Here is a 17310-nt window from a genome sequence, read left to right on the forward strand (position 1 = left end):
CTCTGCCCTCCAACCCAGCCAGCAGATTAACCATTCCCCTTAACTGTATCCATGACATCCTGTTTGTTGGTCTTGTCTATTTAGATTGTAAGCTCTTTCGAGCAGGGACTGTCTTCTTTGTGACTCTGTACAGTAGTAGTAGTATACCTGGCTTACTAAAGCTTTCTTGCCATTCTGTGTTCATAGGGGGAAAAAAGCTTAGTAACTGAGACCCAAAATGTAAAAACAACTTTAGTGTGTAGGCCTCAAATTATAAAAAGCTTTTTGCTTTGACTACTGTTCAAGTGGCAGAATGTTTAAAGTTAATCCAGAAGCCCTAGTTTAAGGAGCAGAGGGCATTCACAGATGGGAAGGATCATTCGCTGAGAATACAGCCTTCAGGAAAGCCATCACCCTGGAGGTGAAAGGCAATTCTTGTTTGCACCAGACTTGCCTTTAGCAAAGCATTCACACTGCAGGAGATGGCTGGGGTAATGACAGCCTGCCCTCTCCATCTACATGCCAATAGTTTGACAGTGGGTAGGCTGTGGATGGGTGATCCATCTCTCCTACAGCCATTCTTCACTCATGTTTGGCAGGGTCAGTAGTGTTTATTATGATAGAAGAGGACAAAGAAATGAATCAAACCGCATGCACATGGGCAGTCAGGTGACGGGACACAAGTTATGTGTCTCATTTTATCATATTACCATAAACAGTGTATTAAGGGCACATTCATAATATGGTCTTTTCTTTACCTTGGCTCCTTTTGCTCATGATCCATTCACTGGGGCTACTGTGGGCCCCCCACCTTTTACTTTGATCTTAATTAGGTACATCCGGGTGTTTGAACCTCTAGAAGAGTGGTTCTCAAAACTGTCCCGGGGGTCCACCAGCCAGTTGGGTTTTCAGGATACCCCTAATGAATAAACAAATCTCAAAATCAATGGAGAAACTGGAGCATATACAGGGCAGGATTAACCAATAGGCTAAGTAGGCACGTGCCTAGGGCCAGAAATGGTCAGGGGGCCCGATGAAGGAGGGCATCAACATTGTTTTTTTCCAAACGGCGATGGGCCCCTCCAGCATCAATCGGCAACACCCCACCCCCCCCCCTCCCGATTGGCAACGCGGGCCCCACTCCGATCGGCAACATGGCCCCCCTCCCCCCATTGACGGAAAGTAAGACAAGCAAGCAAAGTGGATAAGAAAGGCAATGGGAACTGTAATTGTGCAAGCGGTGCTGCTTGCCCAAAGCTTCCCTCCAATACACCTTCCTGTTTCCGCCTGGGCGCATGGTGGGGTGGGGTGGGGCAGGGTGCCCAGTGTATATGTGTGCCTAGGGGCCCTCGACGAATTAATCCTACCCTTAGCATATAATAATCTGCCAAATACAAACCAACCTCCAGTTATACATGCCAAGATGTTTTTTGAAGGAGGAAAAAGGCCTCAGGAGCCATGGAGAGCAGCTAGGAAGAAAGAGCTGTACAACCTTCCTGGCTCTCCTGCAACAACATTCTATCATTGGCCATAAAAACCTCATTTTATCAACGTGAATTATAAACGTTAATTTTAAACACGAAGTCATGTAGTGCTAATGTTTTTTTCGGCGGTTTGATCGTGAAACGATGGCCACCATCGGCTACAGAAGCAATTGGACTTATTGAAAGCACTGAATCTGTGGGGACAGCGAGAGAGGATGCACTTTGGCAGGACACCATTCAGACAAGCATTTATTTACATGTTACTTGCTTACCTGCTTATTAATGTTTAAAATCTAGGTTTAGATTTTACGTTTAAAATATATGTTTATAAAAGGAGGTATTTTTTTATGGCCAATGATAGTGTTGCAGGAGAGCCGGTAAGGTTGTACAGCTCTTTCCTTCATAGCTGCGGTGTAGCATTTGCACTCCGCGGCCCCTGAGGCCTTTTTCCTCCTTCAAAAATTGTCTCGGCACATATAACTGGAGGTTAGTTTGTACTCCTAATGAATGTGCATAATACAGATTTTCATGCCTGTTACCTTCATTATATGTAGATCTCTCTCACGTATTCATTACGTGTAATATAACTAGGCATGCTTTCTACTTAAATGCAATATATTTATTAAACAACTCAAATCACAGTACCATTTTACATATTAAACAAAATGAATGAATCCATCTTGCACTTCTAATTGATAAAATCTGTATTGTCCACCTGGGCAGCAGCCTGGTGGAAGAAAACCTGGAGCTTGTACTCAGTTCATTCCAAGACCTTTTCTGAATAAAGTCAACCTGTTCTACCTCATACTCTGTGTGTTTTATTGCATTTCTCCAATGTTCTAACAAGCGTTTGCTGATTCTTAGACAAAGATGATAAAATGCCTTCTTATTCAAATTCAGACTGTATCATTAGAGATATCCTGAAAACTTGACCAGCTTATGGCTCCAGGCAATCTGTTAAACTTTTCGATTATGGCTGCCAGACAAGGTCGGCCCACCTCCCGCCCTACCCACTCTTCCCAAAACGCCCCTTTTCGCTCTGGGCACACAGAGGCATGAAAAGGCCTAAGATGGTTTTAGATACGTCTAAAACCCTGTTTGATTATCAGTACTTGGATGACCGGTCTTTTTGATCATCCAAGTGACAATTTAGGCGGGTTTTTAGACTTTAAAAAAAATTATTATGTATCTCATAAAATATAAAAAAGCACTTATTTTCTCAGCTGTTAATTAAGGATGCAAAAGTTGGACATTATGGAAGCACGACAGAAAGAAGATTGATCCATTTAAACTTTGGTGTTGGAGAATGATTTTATAAGAACATAAGAAAATAAGAACTGCCATCTCCGGATCAGACCTACGGTCCATCGAATCCAGTGATCCACACACACGGAGGCCCAGTCAGGTGTACACCTGGTATAATTTTAGTCACCCATATCCCTCTATGCCTCTCATAAGGAGATGTGCATCTAATTTGCTTTTAAATCCTAGAATGGTGGATTCCGCAATAACCTCCTCTGGGAGAGCATTCCAGGTGTCCACCACTCGTTGCGTGAAGCAGAACTTCCTGATATTTGTCCTGGACTTGTCCCCCCTTAGCTTCAGTCCATGTCCTCTTGATCGTGTCACGTGGGACATGGTGAATAATTTTTTTCCCTGCTCTATTTTGTCGATTCCTTTCAGTATTTTGAAAGTCTCAATCATATCCCCTCGCAGTCTCCTCTTCTCAAGGGAGAACAGTCCCAGTTTCTTAAGTCCTTCCTCGTATTCCAAGTTCTCCATACTTTTTATTAGCTTCGTTGCTCGTCTCTGCACCCTCTCTAGCAGTTTTATATCCTTCTTTAGATTGGGAGACCAATGTTGGACACAGTATTCCAAGTGTGGTCTGACCATTTCCCTATAAAGCGGCATTATAACTCTCTCCGATCTACTCGTGATTACTTTCTTTATCATGCCTAACATTCTATTTGCTTTCTTTGCCACCACCGTGCATTGTGCTGACGGTTTCAGGATTCTATCGATCAGTACACTCAGGTCCTTTTCTTGTTCGCTCTTACCCAGAGTTGCACCAGACATTCTATACTCATATTCCTTGTTCTTACTGCCTAAATGCATTACTTTGCACTTTTCCACATTAAACTTCATCTTCCATTTCTCCGCCCATTTCTCTAACTGACACAAGTCACTCTGGAGTGACTATCCTCACTATCCTTCTGCTATCTGATTGCCCGGCATAGTTTTGTGTCGTCAGCAAACTTGATGATCCCACTGGATGTTGCTTCTTCTAGGTCATTTATGAAAATATTAAATAAGATGGGCCCAAGTACCGAGCCCTGGGGCACACCGCTAGACACTTTCTCCCAGTCTGAGAACTTCCCATTTATACCCACTCTCTGCTTTCTGTTCTCCAGCTATTTGCCTATCCATCTTAGTATATCTCCCTTTATTCCATGGCTTTGTAGTTTCTTGAGAAGTCTTTCATGTGGAACCTTGTCGAACGCTTTTTGGAAGTCCAAGTATATTATGTCCACCGGTTCTCCATTATCAATTTGTTTGTTTACGGTTTCAAAAAATTGAAGTAAATTCGTCAAACATGATTTCCCTTTCCTGAAGCCGTGTTGACTGGCTCCCATCAGGTCGTGTGTATCCAAGTGCCGGACTATGCTATCTTTAATCAGTGCTTCAACCATCTTTCCAGGGACAGATGTAAGACTCACAGGTCTGTAGTTGCCCGGTTCTCTTCTTGATCCTTTTTTGAAAATTGGTGTAACGTTCGCTATCTTCCAATCGTCCAGTATCTGACCAGTTCTAATTGACAGGTTGGCAAGTTTTTGCAATAGCTCTCCGATTTCAACCTTCAGTTCTTTTAAGACTCTCGGGTGAATTCCATCAGGTCCATGGGATTTGTCACCTTTAAGTTTGTCAATCTGGTAGTATATCTGGTCCAAGTCCACTTCTACTGTGGTGAGGCTGTCCTCTATTACTCCTTTGAACACTTTCACTACTTCTGGTATTGTTGCGGTGTCCTCCTTCGTAAAGACAGACGCAAAGAAGGAATTTAGTTTGTCTGCAATTTGTTTGTCTTCCTTGATGTACCCTTTTCTTCCCTGGTCATCCAATGCTCCTACCGCCTCTTTTGCGGGCTTTTTTTCCTTTTAGGTATCTAAAGCAGGGCTTGAAGTTTTTGGCCTTTTGCAATATTTTCTCCTCGTAGTCCTTTTTGGCATCCCTCACCGCCTTGTGACATTTCTTCTGATCATCCTTGTGTTTGTTCCGAGCTTCGGTTGTTTTCGTGCATTTCCATTCTTTAAAAGAGTCCTTCTTTTCTTTTATGGCTTCCTTCACCTCTCTAGTAAGCCATGCCGGTTCTCCTTTGCCTTTATTTTCCCGTCCTTTGGTTATCTGAGGAATGTAGAGATTTTGTGCTTCCGTGATAGTATTTTTTAGTAGGGACCATGCCTGATCTACCGTTCTGATTTTATCCATCCTTTTCTTGAGCCGTTTTTTTTACCATGGCTCTCATGCTATCATATCTTCCTTTTTTTTAAAGTTGAAGGTCGTGGTTAAGGTTTTGGCACGTTTCCCCCTCCTGATGTCAAGTTTAAAGTTGATCATGTTGTGATCACTCGTCCTAAGCGGGACCGTGATGTCTACTTCTTTTGTCTGACCAGTAATGCCATTTAGGACCAAGTCCAAGGTGGCGTCTCCTCTCGTCGGCTCTCCCACCATTTGTTCTAGGAAGCAGTCCCCTATCATTTCCAAGAACTTCGTCTCTTTGCCACAGTTTGAGGTTCCCAGGTTCCAGTCGATCCCCGGGAAGTTGAAGTCTCCTATGATCATTACATTTCCATTCACCACCAGAAGAATAAATTGATTTGGGGAAGGATTGAACCAACTATGTCACTTGAAGTCCACATGATGAAGTTACAATTGTCTTATTTTGGTCATACTGTTAGAAGGAAGAGATCATTGGAGAAAGACACCATGTTTTGGGAAGACTGAAGAAAACAGGCAAAGAGGGCAGTCTGCGGCTAGATGGCTGGATACATTGAAGACAACTATGCGGATGCCGCTGGAGAACCTTGTTGGATTAGCACAAAACTGACTTCTTTTGGGATTGTAATTCATCAAGTCACTAGGACCCAAACCTGAGTCGATGGCACCTAACACACACACCTCATAATTGCTGTTAATTGGACTTAGGGCTCCTTTTACAAAGCCGCGCTAGGGCCTTAACACACCTTAACAAGTCAATGAAGCCGTCCACGCAATGTGCGGCGGCGGAAAAAAGGGTGAACAGAATGCTAGGAATTATTAAGAAGGTTATCATGCCGCTGTACTGGGCCATGGTATGCCCCCACTTGGAATATTGCATCCAGCACTGGTCGCCGTACTTAAAGAAGGACACAGTACTACTCGAATAGGTCCAGAGAAGAGCGACTAAAATGGTTAAGGGGCTGGAGGAGTTGCCGTACAGTAAGAGATTAGAGAAACTGGGCCTCTTCTCCCTTGAAAAGAGGAGACTGAGAGGTGACATAATCGAAACATTCAAAATAATGAAGGGAATAGACTTAGTAGATAAGGACAGGTTGTTCACCCTCTCCAAGGTAGGGAGAACGAGAGGGCACTCTCTAAATTTAAAAGGGGATCGATTCTGTAAGGAAGTTCTTCTTCACTCAGAGAGTGGTGGAAAACTGGAACGCTCTTCCGGAATCTGTCATAGGGGAAAACACTCTCCAGGGATTCAAGACAAAGTTAGACAAGTTCATGCTGAACTAGAAAGTACGCAGGTAAGGCACTCGTCTTTGACCTACGGGCCGCCGCGGGAGCGGACTGCTGGGCACGATGGACCACAGGTCTGACCCAGCAGTGGTAATCTTATGTTCTTATGTAAGCCAGGGTTTTCCAGGCCTAAATTTCTGCCCCCTACCTTTGATGTGAATCACGCCTCCGTAAGCACTTTAGAGCAACTTCTGGTGTTAGCCATGCCAACAGTGGTATTAGATGCCGTAAAGCAACTGCAGAGACGTGATTCTGGGGAAATATTTTAGGCACCTTGAAAATCAGTTTAAAAAGTCATTTAAATGGCATTTTTCACTGAACTTGGGTCCGTACCAATGCCATTTAGAGAATACAGGCCTTAATGAACAGAAAGAGTGGAGTGGAACGGGTACAAGTGAATTGATTTTTCATTTCGTCAAAAATTACAAAGGCTAAGGGACACTTGATGAAACACTTCTTCCGCATGACTCTCTATATGTGATACATCGGACATCCCAGACCCCTGAGGAAGGAGTGTTTCTCCGAAACACGGACCGTGTTGGGTCTATACTCCATGTATATGAGAGCCATTTTTATGGATTACAATTTTGGATAGACTTTCAATAAAGATTTCTGCACCTTGTACATTCCGCTCTGCAGTTTTTTTCCTTGCTTTTGGTATACTAGCTGAACAGCCATTCGGCTGGCGTGTAATGACTAGTAAATAGTCTGAGGTCTTTTCTCCTCCCTGTTTATTGTTGAAAAAGTTAAAATTTAAAAAAAGATATTTTTCCTTGGGGACATTAGAAGATACGAATTACTACTTGGTAATGCCTTGAATTCCATTTTTGTTTTCAATTTTAAATTATTAGTATAAACTAAAGTAGTGGCAGACCACTGCATATTCTATATTTTTCCAAAAAGAACTGGTGTTAGATTCATCAGATCACAACTGACCTCAATCATCCCAGTCCATTTATTTATTTATTTATCTGGATTGATTAATCGCCTTTATGAAGAGATTCACCCAAGGTTGTGTGAAATAGTCATAGATTTGAAATATTCATAGATTGAATAGAAATCATAATGCCGCTTTACAGCGCAATGGTCAGACCACACTTGGAGGACTGTGTCCAACACTGGTCTCCCTACCTATAGAAGGATATAACCCTACTGGAGAGGGTGCAAAGGCGAGCCACGAAGCTAGTTAAAGGTATCGAGAATTTGAGCTACAAAGAACGCCTCGGAAAACTGGGATTGTTCACCCTCGAGAAGAGAAGACTGCGAGGGGACATGATAGAGACTTTTAAAATACTAAAAGCATTCGACAAAATAGAGCAAGAAACATCGTTATTCACATTGTCAAATATGACTCAGACAAGAGGTCATGGACTGAAACTGAGGGGCAACAGGCCCAGGACAAATGTCAGGAAGTTCTGTTTCACACAGCGAGTGGTGGACGCTTGGAATGCTCTCCCGGAGGAGGTTATGACGGAAACCACTATTCTAGGATTCAAGGGCAAGTTGGACGCACACCTTCTTGCAAATCACATTGGGGGATACGAGTAAACAAGGTTTCTCAGCAGGGAACATCTGGCTTGGCCTCTGCGAGTGCGGGTCGCCGGACTGGATGGACCTAGGTTCTGATCCGGCAAAGCCATTTCTTATGTTCTTATGTTCTAAATATTCATAGATTTGAAAGTAAATTCATAGTGGGTTCCCTTGTCTCTATAAGATAATGTCTTCATATGATCTGTTTTATTTATTTAATTTTCTCTACCGTTCTCCCAGAGAAGCTCAGAATGGTTTACATTAATTTATTCAGGTCCTGCCAGGCTCACAATCTATCTAAAGTACCTGGGCCAATGGGGGAACTAGGGGGTCCTTTTACTAATGCGTGCTAGCCGTTTTAGTGTGCGCTAAATATTAACACATGCTAAACGTTAACACATCCTTTATAGTCTACGGATGCATTAGTGGCTGGTGCGCCTTGGTAAAAGAACCCCTAGGTGAATTGCCGAGGATCACAAGGAGCAGGGTTTGAATCCACAGCCTCGGGCTGCTGAAGCTGTAGCTTGAACCACTTCAGCACACTCTCCTTGATTCTTATTCTTATGCTTTTCAAAAAATTCATCCAAATATCTTAACCCCTCCTCTTTTACCTCCAGAAGATTCACCTACCTTCAGATAACCTTCCCCCAAATTACCCACCTTAACACCTTCCAATTAAACAAATACCATAAATAGATTGTAACCTACCCTCTCTAACTGCATTCCATATGTATTTTTCATACAGTTCTTCACTGTCAGTTTAATTTCCATCCTATAAGTTCATATAGAATTTTTCTTTTTTCAACCATCTTTATTTTCTCTTCTTTATTAATTTCCAGGTACTTTAGTTAGATTGTGAGCCTTCGGGACAGTAAGGGAATTTTTTTAAGTACCTTCTTACTTCTCATTTATAATCTTAATGTATATTTTCTTCAAACCGCTTAGAACCTAACGGATGTAGCGGTATATAAGAAATAAATTACATTACATTATTCGTGAGAGGCCCGGAATGTGCAAGAGACTTTCATTGATTAGGGAACACACATTTCTCCTGGGTATTTATCAAAGTCAAATAATACTAGTAGGTGATTTCATAAAGCCTACGGGTTTGCCAAATGGCTATACTATGATGCCATTAAAGAAAGTGCTACGGTACATTAACACATTAGGACATTTGTCTGGGGCTGATGCCACTTTAACCAGGAAGTGCTGAAGTTTTATGCATTGCAGGCCTTCCAGATACTCTTCCTTCAGTCTTGGCTTTTTATTTCCTTTCCTGATCCATAAGAGCAATATATGGTAGCTACTGTGGTACTTACCCGAACGTAAAAATAATGGTTGTAGGCGATACTGCTTTATAGAACTGAATCAAAACACTAAAAGCTAGCCACAAGTGGATGTACTAAATAGAGAAGGACACAAGGACAAATTTTTCCCCATCCCCACTGGAACTCATTTTCCCATCAAGTTCTTTTCCTGCCCCTGCCCCATTCCTGCAAGCTCCGTCCTCATCTCAAACACTTTAAAATCATAAGTAGCAACATTCTAGAGCTCAGATTGTGATGTCATAATGCCTCATTCCATCAACGCCTAAGCTCCGTCCTCATCTGCACAAGCCTCAAACACTTTAAAATCATAAGTGTTTGAGGCTTATGCCATTAAGGCAGAACTTATAGAAATGGGGCAGGGACAGGGACAGCGACAAAACTCACGGGGACAGGATGAGGAAATTGAGTTCCTGTGGGGGCAGGGACAAATTTTGTCCCCCTGTCATTCTCTAGTACTGAACTAACAAATGGAGCAGATTCAAAGGTAGTGGGCACTCTAGTCAAATCTTCATTCTTACACTCCCCATCACAACCACAACCACCCCTAGCCTAAAGTCGTTCCCCCTCCCCCACACGCACACACATTTTAATAATTAAACTCCACAATTATATCCTATTAAAAAAACCTCACAGGCTAAAGTTTGTGTTGATGGGACTTTGAGTTTAAATGGCTGTTGAAACTTATTGTTTTGCATTGACTAAAGCTACTGCTCCTGGATTTTATGGTGTTTTCTCCCCCCATGAAGCTGTTGAACCGGAAGGGTGTCGGGGGTCATCTTCATTGTCTAAGAGATTCTTCAGTTAATTTCTTGAGTTTTCTAAAACTTTGTTCAAAAAATCAGAAACAAGTTCATTTTGTTTTATTTAAAATACAGTACTCCCCCCGAAATTCGTGAGGGTTCCATTCCAGGAACATCCACGAATTAAAAAAAACAAAAAACGCGAATACGTTTTTTCAGCTAATCAAAGGCAGGAGAGGGCAGCTGGGGTGCCGGCGGGTGCTTAAATTGTACTTACAAAGCCGGGCACATTTTCCGACCACCTCTTCCTGGTACTAAAGTCATGGTTACACCAATCGGGAGCTGCTTTAATACGCCAGAGAGTGGTCTGAAACAGATGGGAAGCCAATGAAGTGAGTTGTATGTGTCTATCATTCATATATTATTACTCAAAAAATGCTCTTTTGCTGAAGATTTCCACCAAAAGATTTTGGCTGTGGGAGTATAGGAGCAATGCGTTTGTTTTGTGGCAAGGTGATGGAGGGAAATAGTGCAAAACCACTTGTGTGATCAATGTTTCAGCGCTGCAAAAATCAATGCTCTTTATAAAAAAAAAAAAAACCTACACGCTTTTTGTTTTCAAGACAAAACATTTTTCCATGACTTATTATTTTATTTATCTTGTATGTTCAAATATGGTCTGCTCCATTTAACTGGATTAACACTATATCAGTTGTGTTCTTATGAAAGGAAGAGCTGGTAAAAGCTTCCCCAATTTCATCATTTAGACAGATAGATACCAGTAAATCATCTATTATAATCAGGTTAGGAATACGAGAACCCTGCAGGCAGCATTTAAAAGCAATTTGTCCATAAACCTAATCACTAGAACGTCCAAAATAAAGATCAAAGGGGTGGGAGGGGAGTGCCACAATTTGGTTTCTTGTTCTCTGGCTGACACCAATGTGTTTCTAAACCTTCTGGAAAATAGTACAGCAACGAACATGGAAGCCGCAGCACCTCTCTTGCGTGTGTTTACTTGAAAGTCAAATGTTAAGTAGATAATGCCCACACGTACGCACACTTGCTTCTAAAGTTTCTAAACTTCCACACACATGTCCGCTTCCCCCCAAATTTTATATATGATGCCTAAAACAAACAGCACTTATCAGAACTGCAGTTAACACGGTTCTATAACAGCCTCCCAGAAGTTTCAAGTTTTTAAAAAATTTGATTCAATCGTTTAGCCAAGATTCTAATCGAGGTACAAAATTAATAATAATAATAACTTTATTTTTGTATACCGCAATACCACAAAACAGTTCAGAGTGGTTTACAGGAGAAGAGACTGTACATTTACAGCGAAGATACAGAGAGTTAGATTAACCAGTGTAATGTAACCAGTAGCAATAATAAAATACAGGAACATTCATAACTTAGGAAAGACATTTGTTGAAATGCTTCTACAAAGAATGCAGTTTTTAGGAGTTTCTTAAACTTCTGAAAATCTACAAGAACTCTTAGCGGTCCAGTCAACTTATTCCACAGCGTTACTCCCATGAAAGAGATAGCGGAAGACCTAGTACTCTCATAGTGCACTGCTGAGAAGCCTGTTAGCGACAATCGTACTGCCCCCCAGGGCCGGATTTTCCTATAGGCTAACTAGGCTTCAACCTAGGGCCTCAAGATCAAGAGGGGCCTACATTCAAATTGTTAGCAAAATTAAAATTACACTATTCTAAAAACAGTGAACACTAAAACACTGAACCGAAAATAAGGAGAAATTCTACGCTTCGGGATCAGAACCAGCTCCGGCCGCAACGGCGCACCAACTCGGCTTCTCCCTTTCTTTTTCTCGCCCTGGGAGGAGGATCGGGGAGGGAAAGACGTCAATCCGGAAACAGCTGGGCAAAGCCCAGCCCCGCGGGGAGAGAGGCAAAATGTGGATCTGTCAGGACAGGGCAGCCCAGACTGGCATCGGGGGTGGGGGTGGGGTGGGGGGTTTCAGTGGAAGGGGGATGGGAGGCAGGCAGGCTGGCATCGGAGGGGGGGGTGGGGGGTTTAATGGAAGGCAGGCAGGCAGGATGGCATGGAGGGTGTTCAATGGAAGGGGGATGGGAGGCAGGCGGGCATCGGAGGGGGGGTGAGGTGAGGAAGGACGCACTGGAGGCACTATGGACATAGGAAGGGGCAATGTTGTGTGTTATGTTTGATTAGTTATTGTTACAAGTACTATATATGGTGCTGAGAATAAATGTCCAAATAAGTGTTCTCGACTTTTTTTTTATTTATTATCCGTGTCACATTTTTTATAAAGGTTAGTACCAATAACAACATGTTTCATTTAACATATTGATATATATCACAGTAATGATGTATTTTATTATCTCTCATGTAATTTACAAACTTAAAAATGGGAGGTGAAAGGGCCTCATAAGTGGAATAGCCTAGGGCCTCTTTTCATCTAAATCCGGCCCTGTGCCCCCCCTCAGATCGCAATGCTCCGAGTGGCCTATAAAATGCCATAGCCTGTGACAGATAACATGGCATCCCTTGGTAAATGACCTTGAACACCAACACTATTGTCTTAAAAATACTGTACATTCTTTATAGGATAGAACAGTGGTTCCCAACCCTGTCCTGGAGGACCAACGGGCCCATCGGGTTTTCAGCATAGCCCTAATGAATATGCATGGAACAGATTTGCATGCCTGTCACTTCCATTCTATGCAAATCTCTCTCATGCATATTCATTAGGGCTAGCCTGAAAACCCGATGGGCCTGGTGGTCCTCCAGGACAGGGTTGGGAACCACTGGGACAGAAAACATTAAGGGGCTCATAATAAAAAAATTTTTAAAAAGCATTCAAAAAGTGGCCTAAGTCAGTACTTGGACAATGAAAAAGCATTGTCCAAGTACTGATAATCAAAGCTGGTTTTAGATATATCTAAAACCAGCTTAGGCCTTTACCCTGCCTCTGAACATCTAGAGCGAAAAGAGGCGTTTTTGGAGGAGGGGAAATGGTGGGAGGTGGGCCGACCTAGACTTAGTCGTACTGCAAGTATAACCAAAAGTTTAACGAGATTGCCCAGTTGGAACTTATACGTTTTGATTTAGACCAAGTCAAAACAGGTATAAGTTTCAAATAGAGGCCGCTGAGTTTATCGCAGCTGCCGCGATCAGCTCAGCAGCCCAGGCAATCTGTCCACCCCCCATAGCAACGATCTCGGCAGTAGAGATGCCTAATCTCTCCTGCCGACACCCACACCACAAACTGCCACGAACCGGCAGGAGAGATGCCCAATCTCTCCTGCTGGCACCCCCCGAACAACGCGATTACTGGCAGGAGAGATGCCCAATCTCTCCTGCTGAAAAGAACTTCCTCCCCTGAAGCCCTAACAGCTGACCGGCAGTAGGGATCCCAAGCCCTCCTGCCAGAAGACCAAACACCCCCCGGATACCCCCAAACCCCCAGATGCCCAAACATGCCCCCCCCCCCACTACCCCGGACACCCCCACGCACACACTAACCTGAAAGTTGGCCTGACACATCCTCTGTCCAACTGGCCGGCAGACCCTCCATCCTCGGAATGCTCCCTGGTGCATTTTGGGATATCTATGTAGCATAAATGTGCATGAGACGAGTCTCTTTCAATTAAAAGGAAACTCTGTAATGAGGTAACATAGGATGAAAGTGAAAGGGGATATACTCAGAAGTAACCTCAGAAAATACTTTTTCAAGGGAAGGGCGTGAAATGCGTGGAATGGCCTCCCGGTGGAGGTGATGGAGAGAAAAAGTGTATGTGAATTCAAGAAATCTTGGGACAAGTATGTTGGATCTCTAAGGGAGTGGATGGCAAGGATAAGCAGCTAGATAGGCCATATTGTCTTATCTGTCTTCATTTTTTAATATTTCTATCGGCCTCTTTTACAAAGCCACGCTAGCGGCTGCCGTGTGGCAACAGCCCCGAAGCCCTTTAAATCTCTATGGGCTTCAGGGCCGTTAGCGCAGCGCAGCCGCTAGCTCGGCTTTGTATGTTTCTATCTAACAGCTCAGACATTGGATTTTGACTGGAGAGATTAGGTTTAAACTCACTTTTAGCTACAAACCTAACCATCCAGCATGAGCTCAGAATGAGCTTAGCTTAGTTGTCTGAAATCAGACTAGCTAAATCACTCATCCACAGACTAAAAATCAGCCCCTAAGTCTCCTTTGCATGTTTTAAGCTCGAGTCATAAATTGTCTACCACAAATAATCTTAATTCAAAGTTGAATACCATAGTAATATTCATTAATCAGTAATGATGGAATTGTATGACTTCGATTCCGAAGGGTCTCACATCATTTTGATGGATGTAGTAATGAGATACGATTTATGACGGCATTTTGAGTAATACCATATTTTCATTTCATTTTTCATGTCTTTGTTTTCAATTCCATTTTATTCTCAAGTGTTCCAAGATGGATTCCAAAAGAGAAATTATAACAAAATCAACAGTGCCTATGTGCAATTACTGCATCTTAAATGGGCTTACCGTGGGATATGCACTGCTGTCCTACGGTAAATTTGCCTATCTGCATGCGTACACAGCATGCTAAAATAATTTCTCCTAATTTTCTCTCAGAGGGCGTATTTGGGGGTGATGAGTGGGCGTGACAGTGTTAATCAGTTAGCATGTGAGGCATTGCCATATGGTAAGGGGCTGATAATCAAAACTTAAACACATCTAAAAACCCACCCAAGTCGGCACTTGGACTATCTAAAAGACAGTGCCAATAATCAAACCGACATGTTGAGGGATTTTTTATGCCTCTGAATGTCGCTGTGCACCCAGAGCTGAAAGGGGCATATATGGAGGAGTGGTTAGGGAGGGATGTGGGCCGACCTAGACTTAGTTGTCCTGCAGGGATAATCAAATGTTTTACTAGACATCCTGGACAAAACTTAAACGTTGTGAGTTAGATTATGTAAAAACAGGTGTTAGTGCCAAAAAGGTATCCAAAGTGACCAGATAATCACTCCAGAGACAAAGTAAAGACCCCCTCCCCCCAGTGTTCACTGACCTCCTCACCCCCCCACAAAGAACAGAATAAAAAAGTACATACCTGTCTCCAGAACATCAGTACCTGGTATAGGAAAGCCTAGTAAAGCTGCACACAGGTGTCTTATGTAGCCTGGGGGGGGAGGGGCAGTGAACCATAGAGAGGAGGATTCAGGCCCATAAGCCACTCTAACCACTACATTTATGGTGGAACATGTGAACCCACCAAACTCTACTCTACTGCCATATAGGTGCCACCTTCAGCCATAAGGGCTATTGGGGTTGTAGAGAGGGGGTTTAATGGGTTTGGGGGGGTTCAAAATAACCTGTAAGGGAGTTCTGGTGAGATGCTTATCTGGCACCCTTTTTGTGAAGTTCACAGAAGTGCCCTCTAAGGTACCCCACTGCTCTGTTGCCATGTCTGGGTGGTCAATCCATTACAAGATTGGCCCCTTCCACGTGCAAATGGTCTTGGCGTTTGGGACTTGGATGAAATTTTGGTCAAAAATGTGGTATAAAGATAGACGTCCTGGCGGACTTAGACGTATGTTTTGATTATGCCCCTCTAATTGATTAACTGATAAATACCCAATCAAGTACTTCACAAAACAACCCTCAATCAGTACTTGAGAAAGGTTGAGGTCCCCGGGAGATATAGACCATGTACCAAGCAATAAATAAATAATTATTAAATTAATTAGTGTGTGTATCCCTCAGTGTGATTGTTAAGCTATAGCGATGACTGCTGAAGCAGAAGTCCAGGCTTTAGTCAATCGGCAGGCTATTTTCCAAGCCACGCCTACACCATCATAGGCATACACGTGTGTGTGGTGCAATAACACAAAAGTGCTCTCATGTGAATTTTATAAATATAAAAATATAAGGACGTATCTCCAGTGAATCTCAACCAATAATTTACTCAACAACGGAATACTTAGCTCAAGAATAGTGTCCAAAGTTCATCCATAATTCATCTCAATTAAAACCTTTTTTCAAGAACGCTCAGGTAAATCCCAACTGTGGAAAAATTATTTGAGGCCTCTAATTGATTAGCATGGCATTAGCACATGGGTCCTACCTCCTATAAAACAGGTGTCAATAAGAGCTTCAGCGGTAACTGTTTAATGGTTGAACGCAAATAGTGAGATTAGTGTTTGGCCATTATGCTGGAGAAACAGTATTAAACAAGAAGAATATAAGTGGTAAGATGGACTAGGGGAGGGGAGACACAATATGGGGGAAGAGATCGTATTAGTTAAATATGTTGCTCTAAGCATACTTGTCTGATCTGACATGCTCAAAGTATCTCAATTGACTAAGATATAATGGCAATATGAGAGAGACCTACCATCCAGACTGGCCACATTATTGGATTGAATCTCTTCCCTAACTCAAGGCACTCACTGCTGGATTCTCTTTAATGCAGTGATGTTGGCGGCCACCTTATAGACGGCCAATGTTCGCATGTCAATCACACAATGGTGCCATTTAGAGAATCGTGCCTTAGGGAAAGATAGGTGCCGGAAATGTAGGCCAGGGTTTTCTAGGCCTACATTTGCAATGCCGATCTTTGACATGAATCACGCCCACATAGGTGCTTTATGGCGCCTCATGCCACTTCCGCGTTAGCCATGCCTAGAGTGGCGGTAGGCGCTGACAGGCTCCTCTGGAGGTGCGATCCCAGTACCTTTTGTATAGGCACCAAAAGGGGCTTTACATTTACAGTAAATTGGTGTTCCCGAATCCCACCTCCTTATTGCTAGCAAAGAGGGGAGTTCTACGCCACTGGATGGACAAGTCACCTCTTTCTTTGGTGGCCTGGAAGGCTAACATGAAAGAAATGGCTCATTGGGAATTGCATGGTTACAATGAAGCATATAAGGGGAACAAGAATGTATATTGGAAACTGTGGAGAGAGAGTTTATCTATCATAATGCTATAATCATAATGCTATAATCATAATGCTATAATCATAATCATACTCAGTTGTATGATTTCATCTTTCCTGCAGGAGAATGCGTGGAAGGAGTGAGCGACCAGGACGTCATTCTTATTCATTCTTGCCGACAGTGGACAACAGTGACTGCCCACAGCCTGGAGGAGGGCCATTATGTCATTGGTCCAAAAATCGACATCCCACTACAGTACCTAGGTATGCTGGAATTTTCCAAAAGGTATGGTGACACTACATGAGCTTCCACCAGGTAGGAGAGTGACAAATGTTCCAAAAGAAGTAAGTAGCAGGTGACACCTTTGCCAATGAGGTACTGGTCAGTCTTGCTTTAAGCCGCTGTGGCGGCTGACAAGCACTGTTTTTCTGAGGCTTTTCCTCCGTTTTAAGTTTGAATTAGCTTGTGCATGCTATAATTTTTGGGTATCGGTTATAGTGAAGTTCGCATCTAGCACACTGTCTTTGGTGAAAGGGTTATTTGATATTTATTTGAC

General features: G+C 42.9%; 1 long non-coding RNA gene across 1 annotated transcript; it reads right to left on the reverse strand.

Moving 5' to 3' along the window:
* Positions 1–744: 744 nt before the first annotated feature.
* On the reverse strand, positions 745–13415 carry LOC117345558. The gene is made up of 3 exons (XR_004536459.1): positions 13354–13415; positions 10121–10210; positions 745–898 (listed from the first exon to the last, which is right to left on the reverse strand). It is a non-coding gene; the product is annotated as an uncharacterized LOC117345558 (long non-coding RNA).
* Positions 13416–17310: the final 3895 nt, after the last annotated feature.

Source organism: Geotrypetes seraphini, chromosome 11 (assembly GCF_902459505.1).
Source record: "Geotrypetes seraphini chromosome 11, aGeoSer1.1, whole genome shotgun sequence".
NCBI lineage: Eukaryota > Metazoa > Chordata > Amphibia > Gymnophiona > Dermophiidae > Geotrypetes > Geotrypetes seraphini.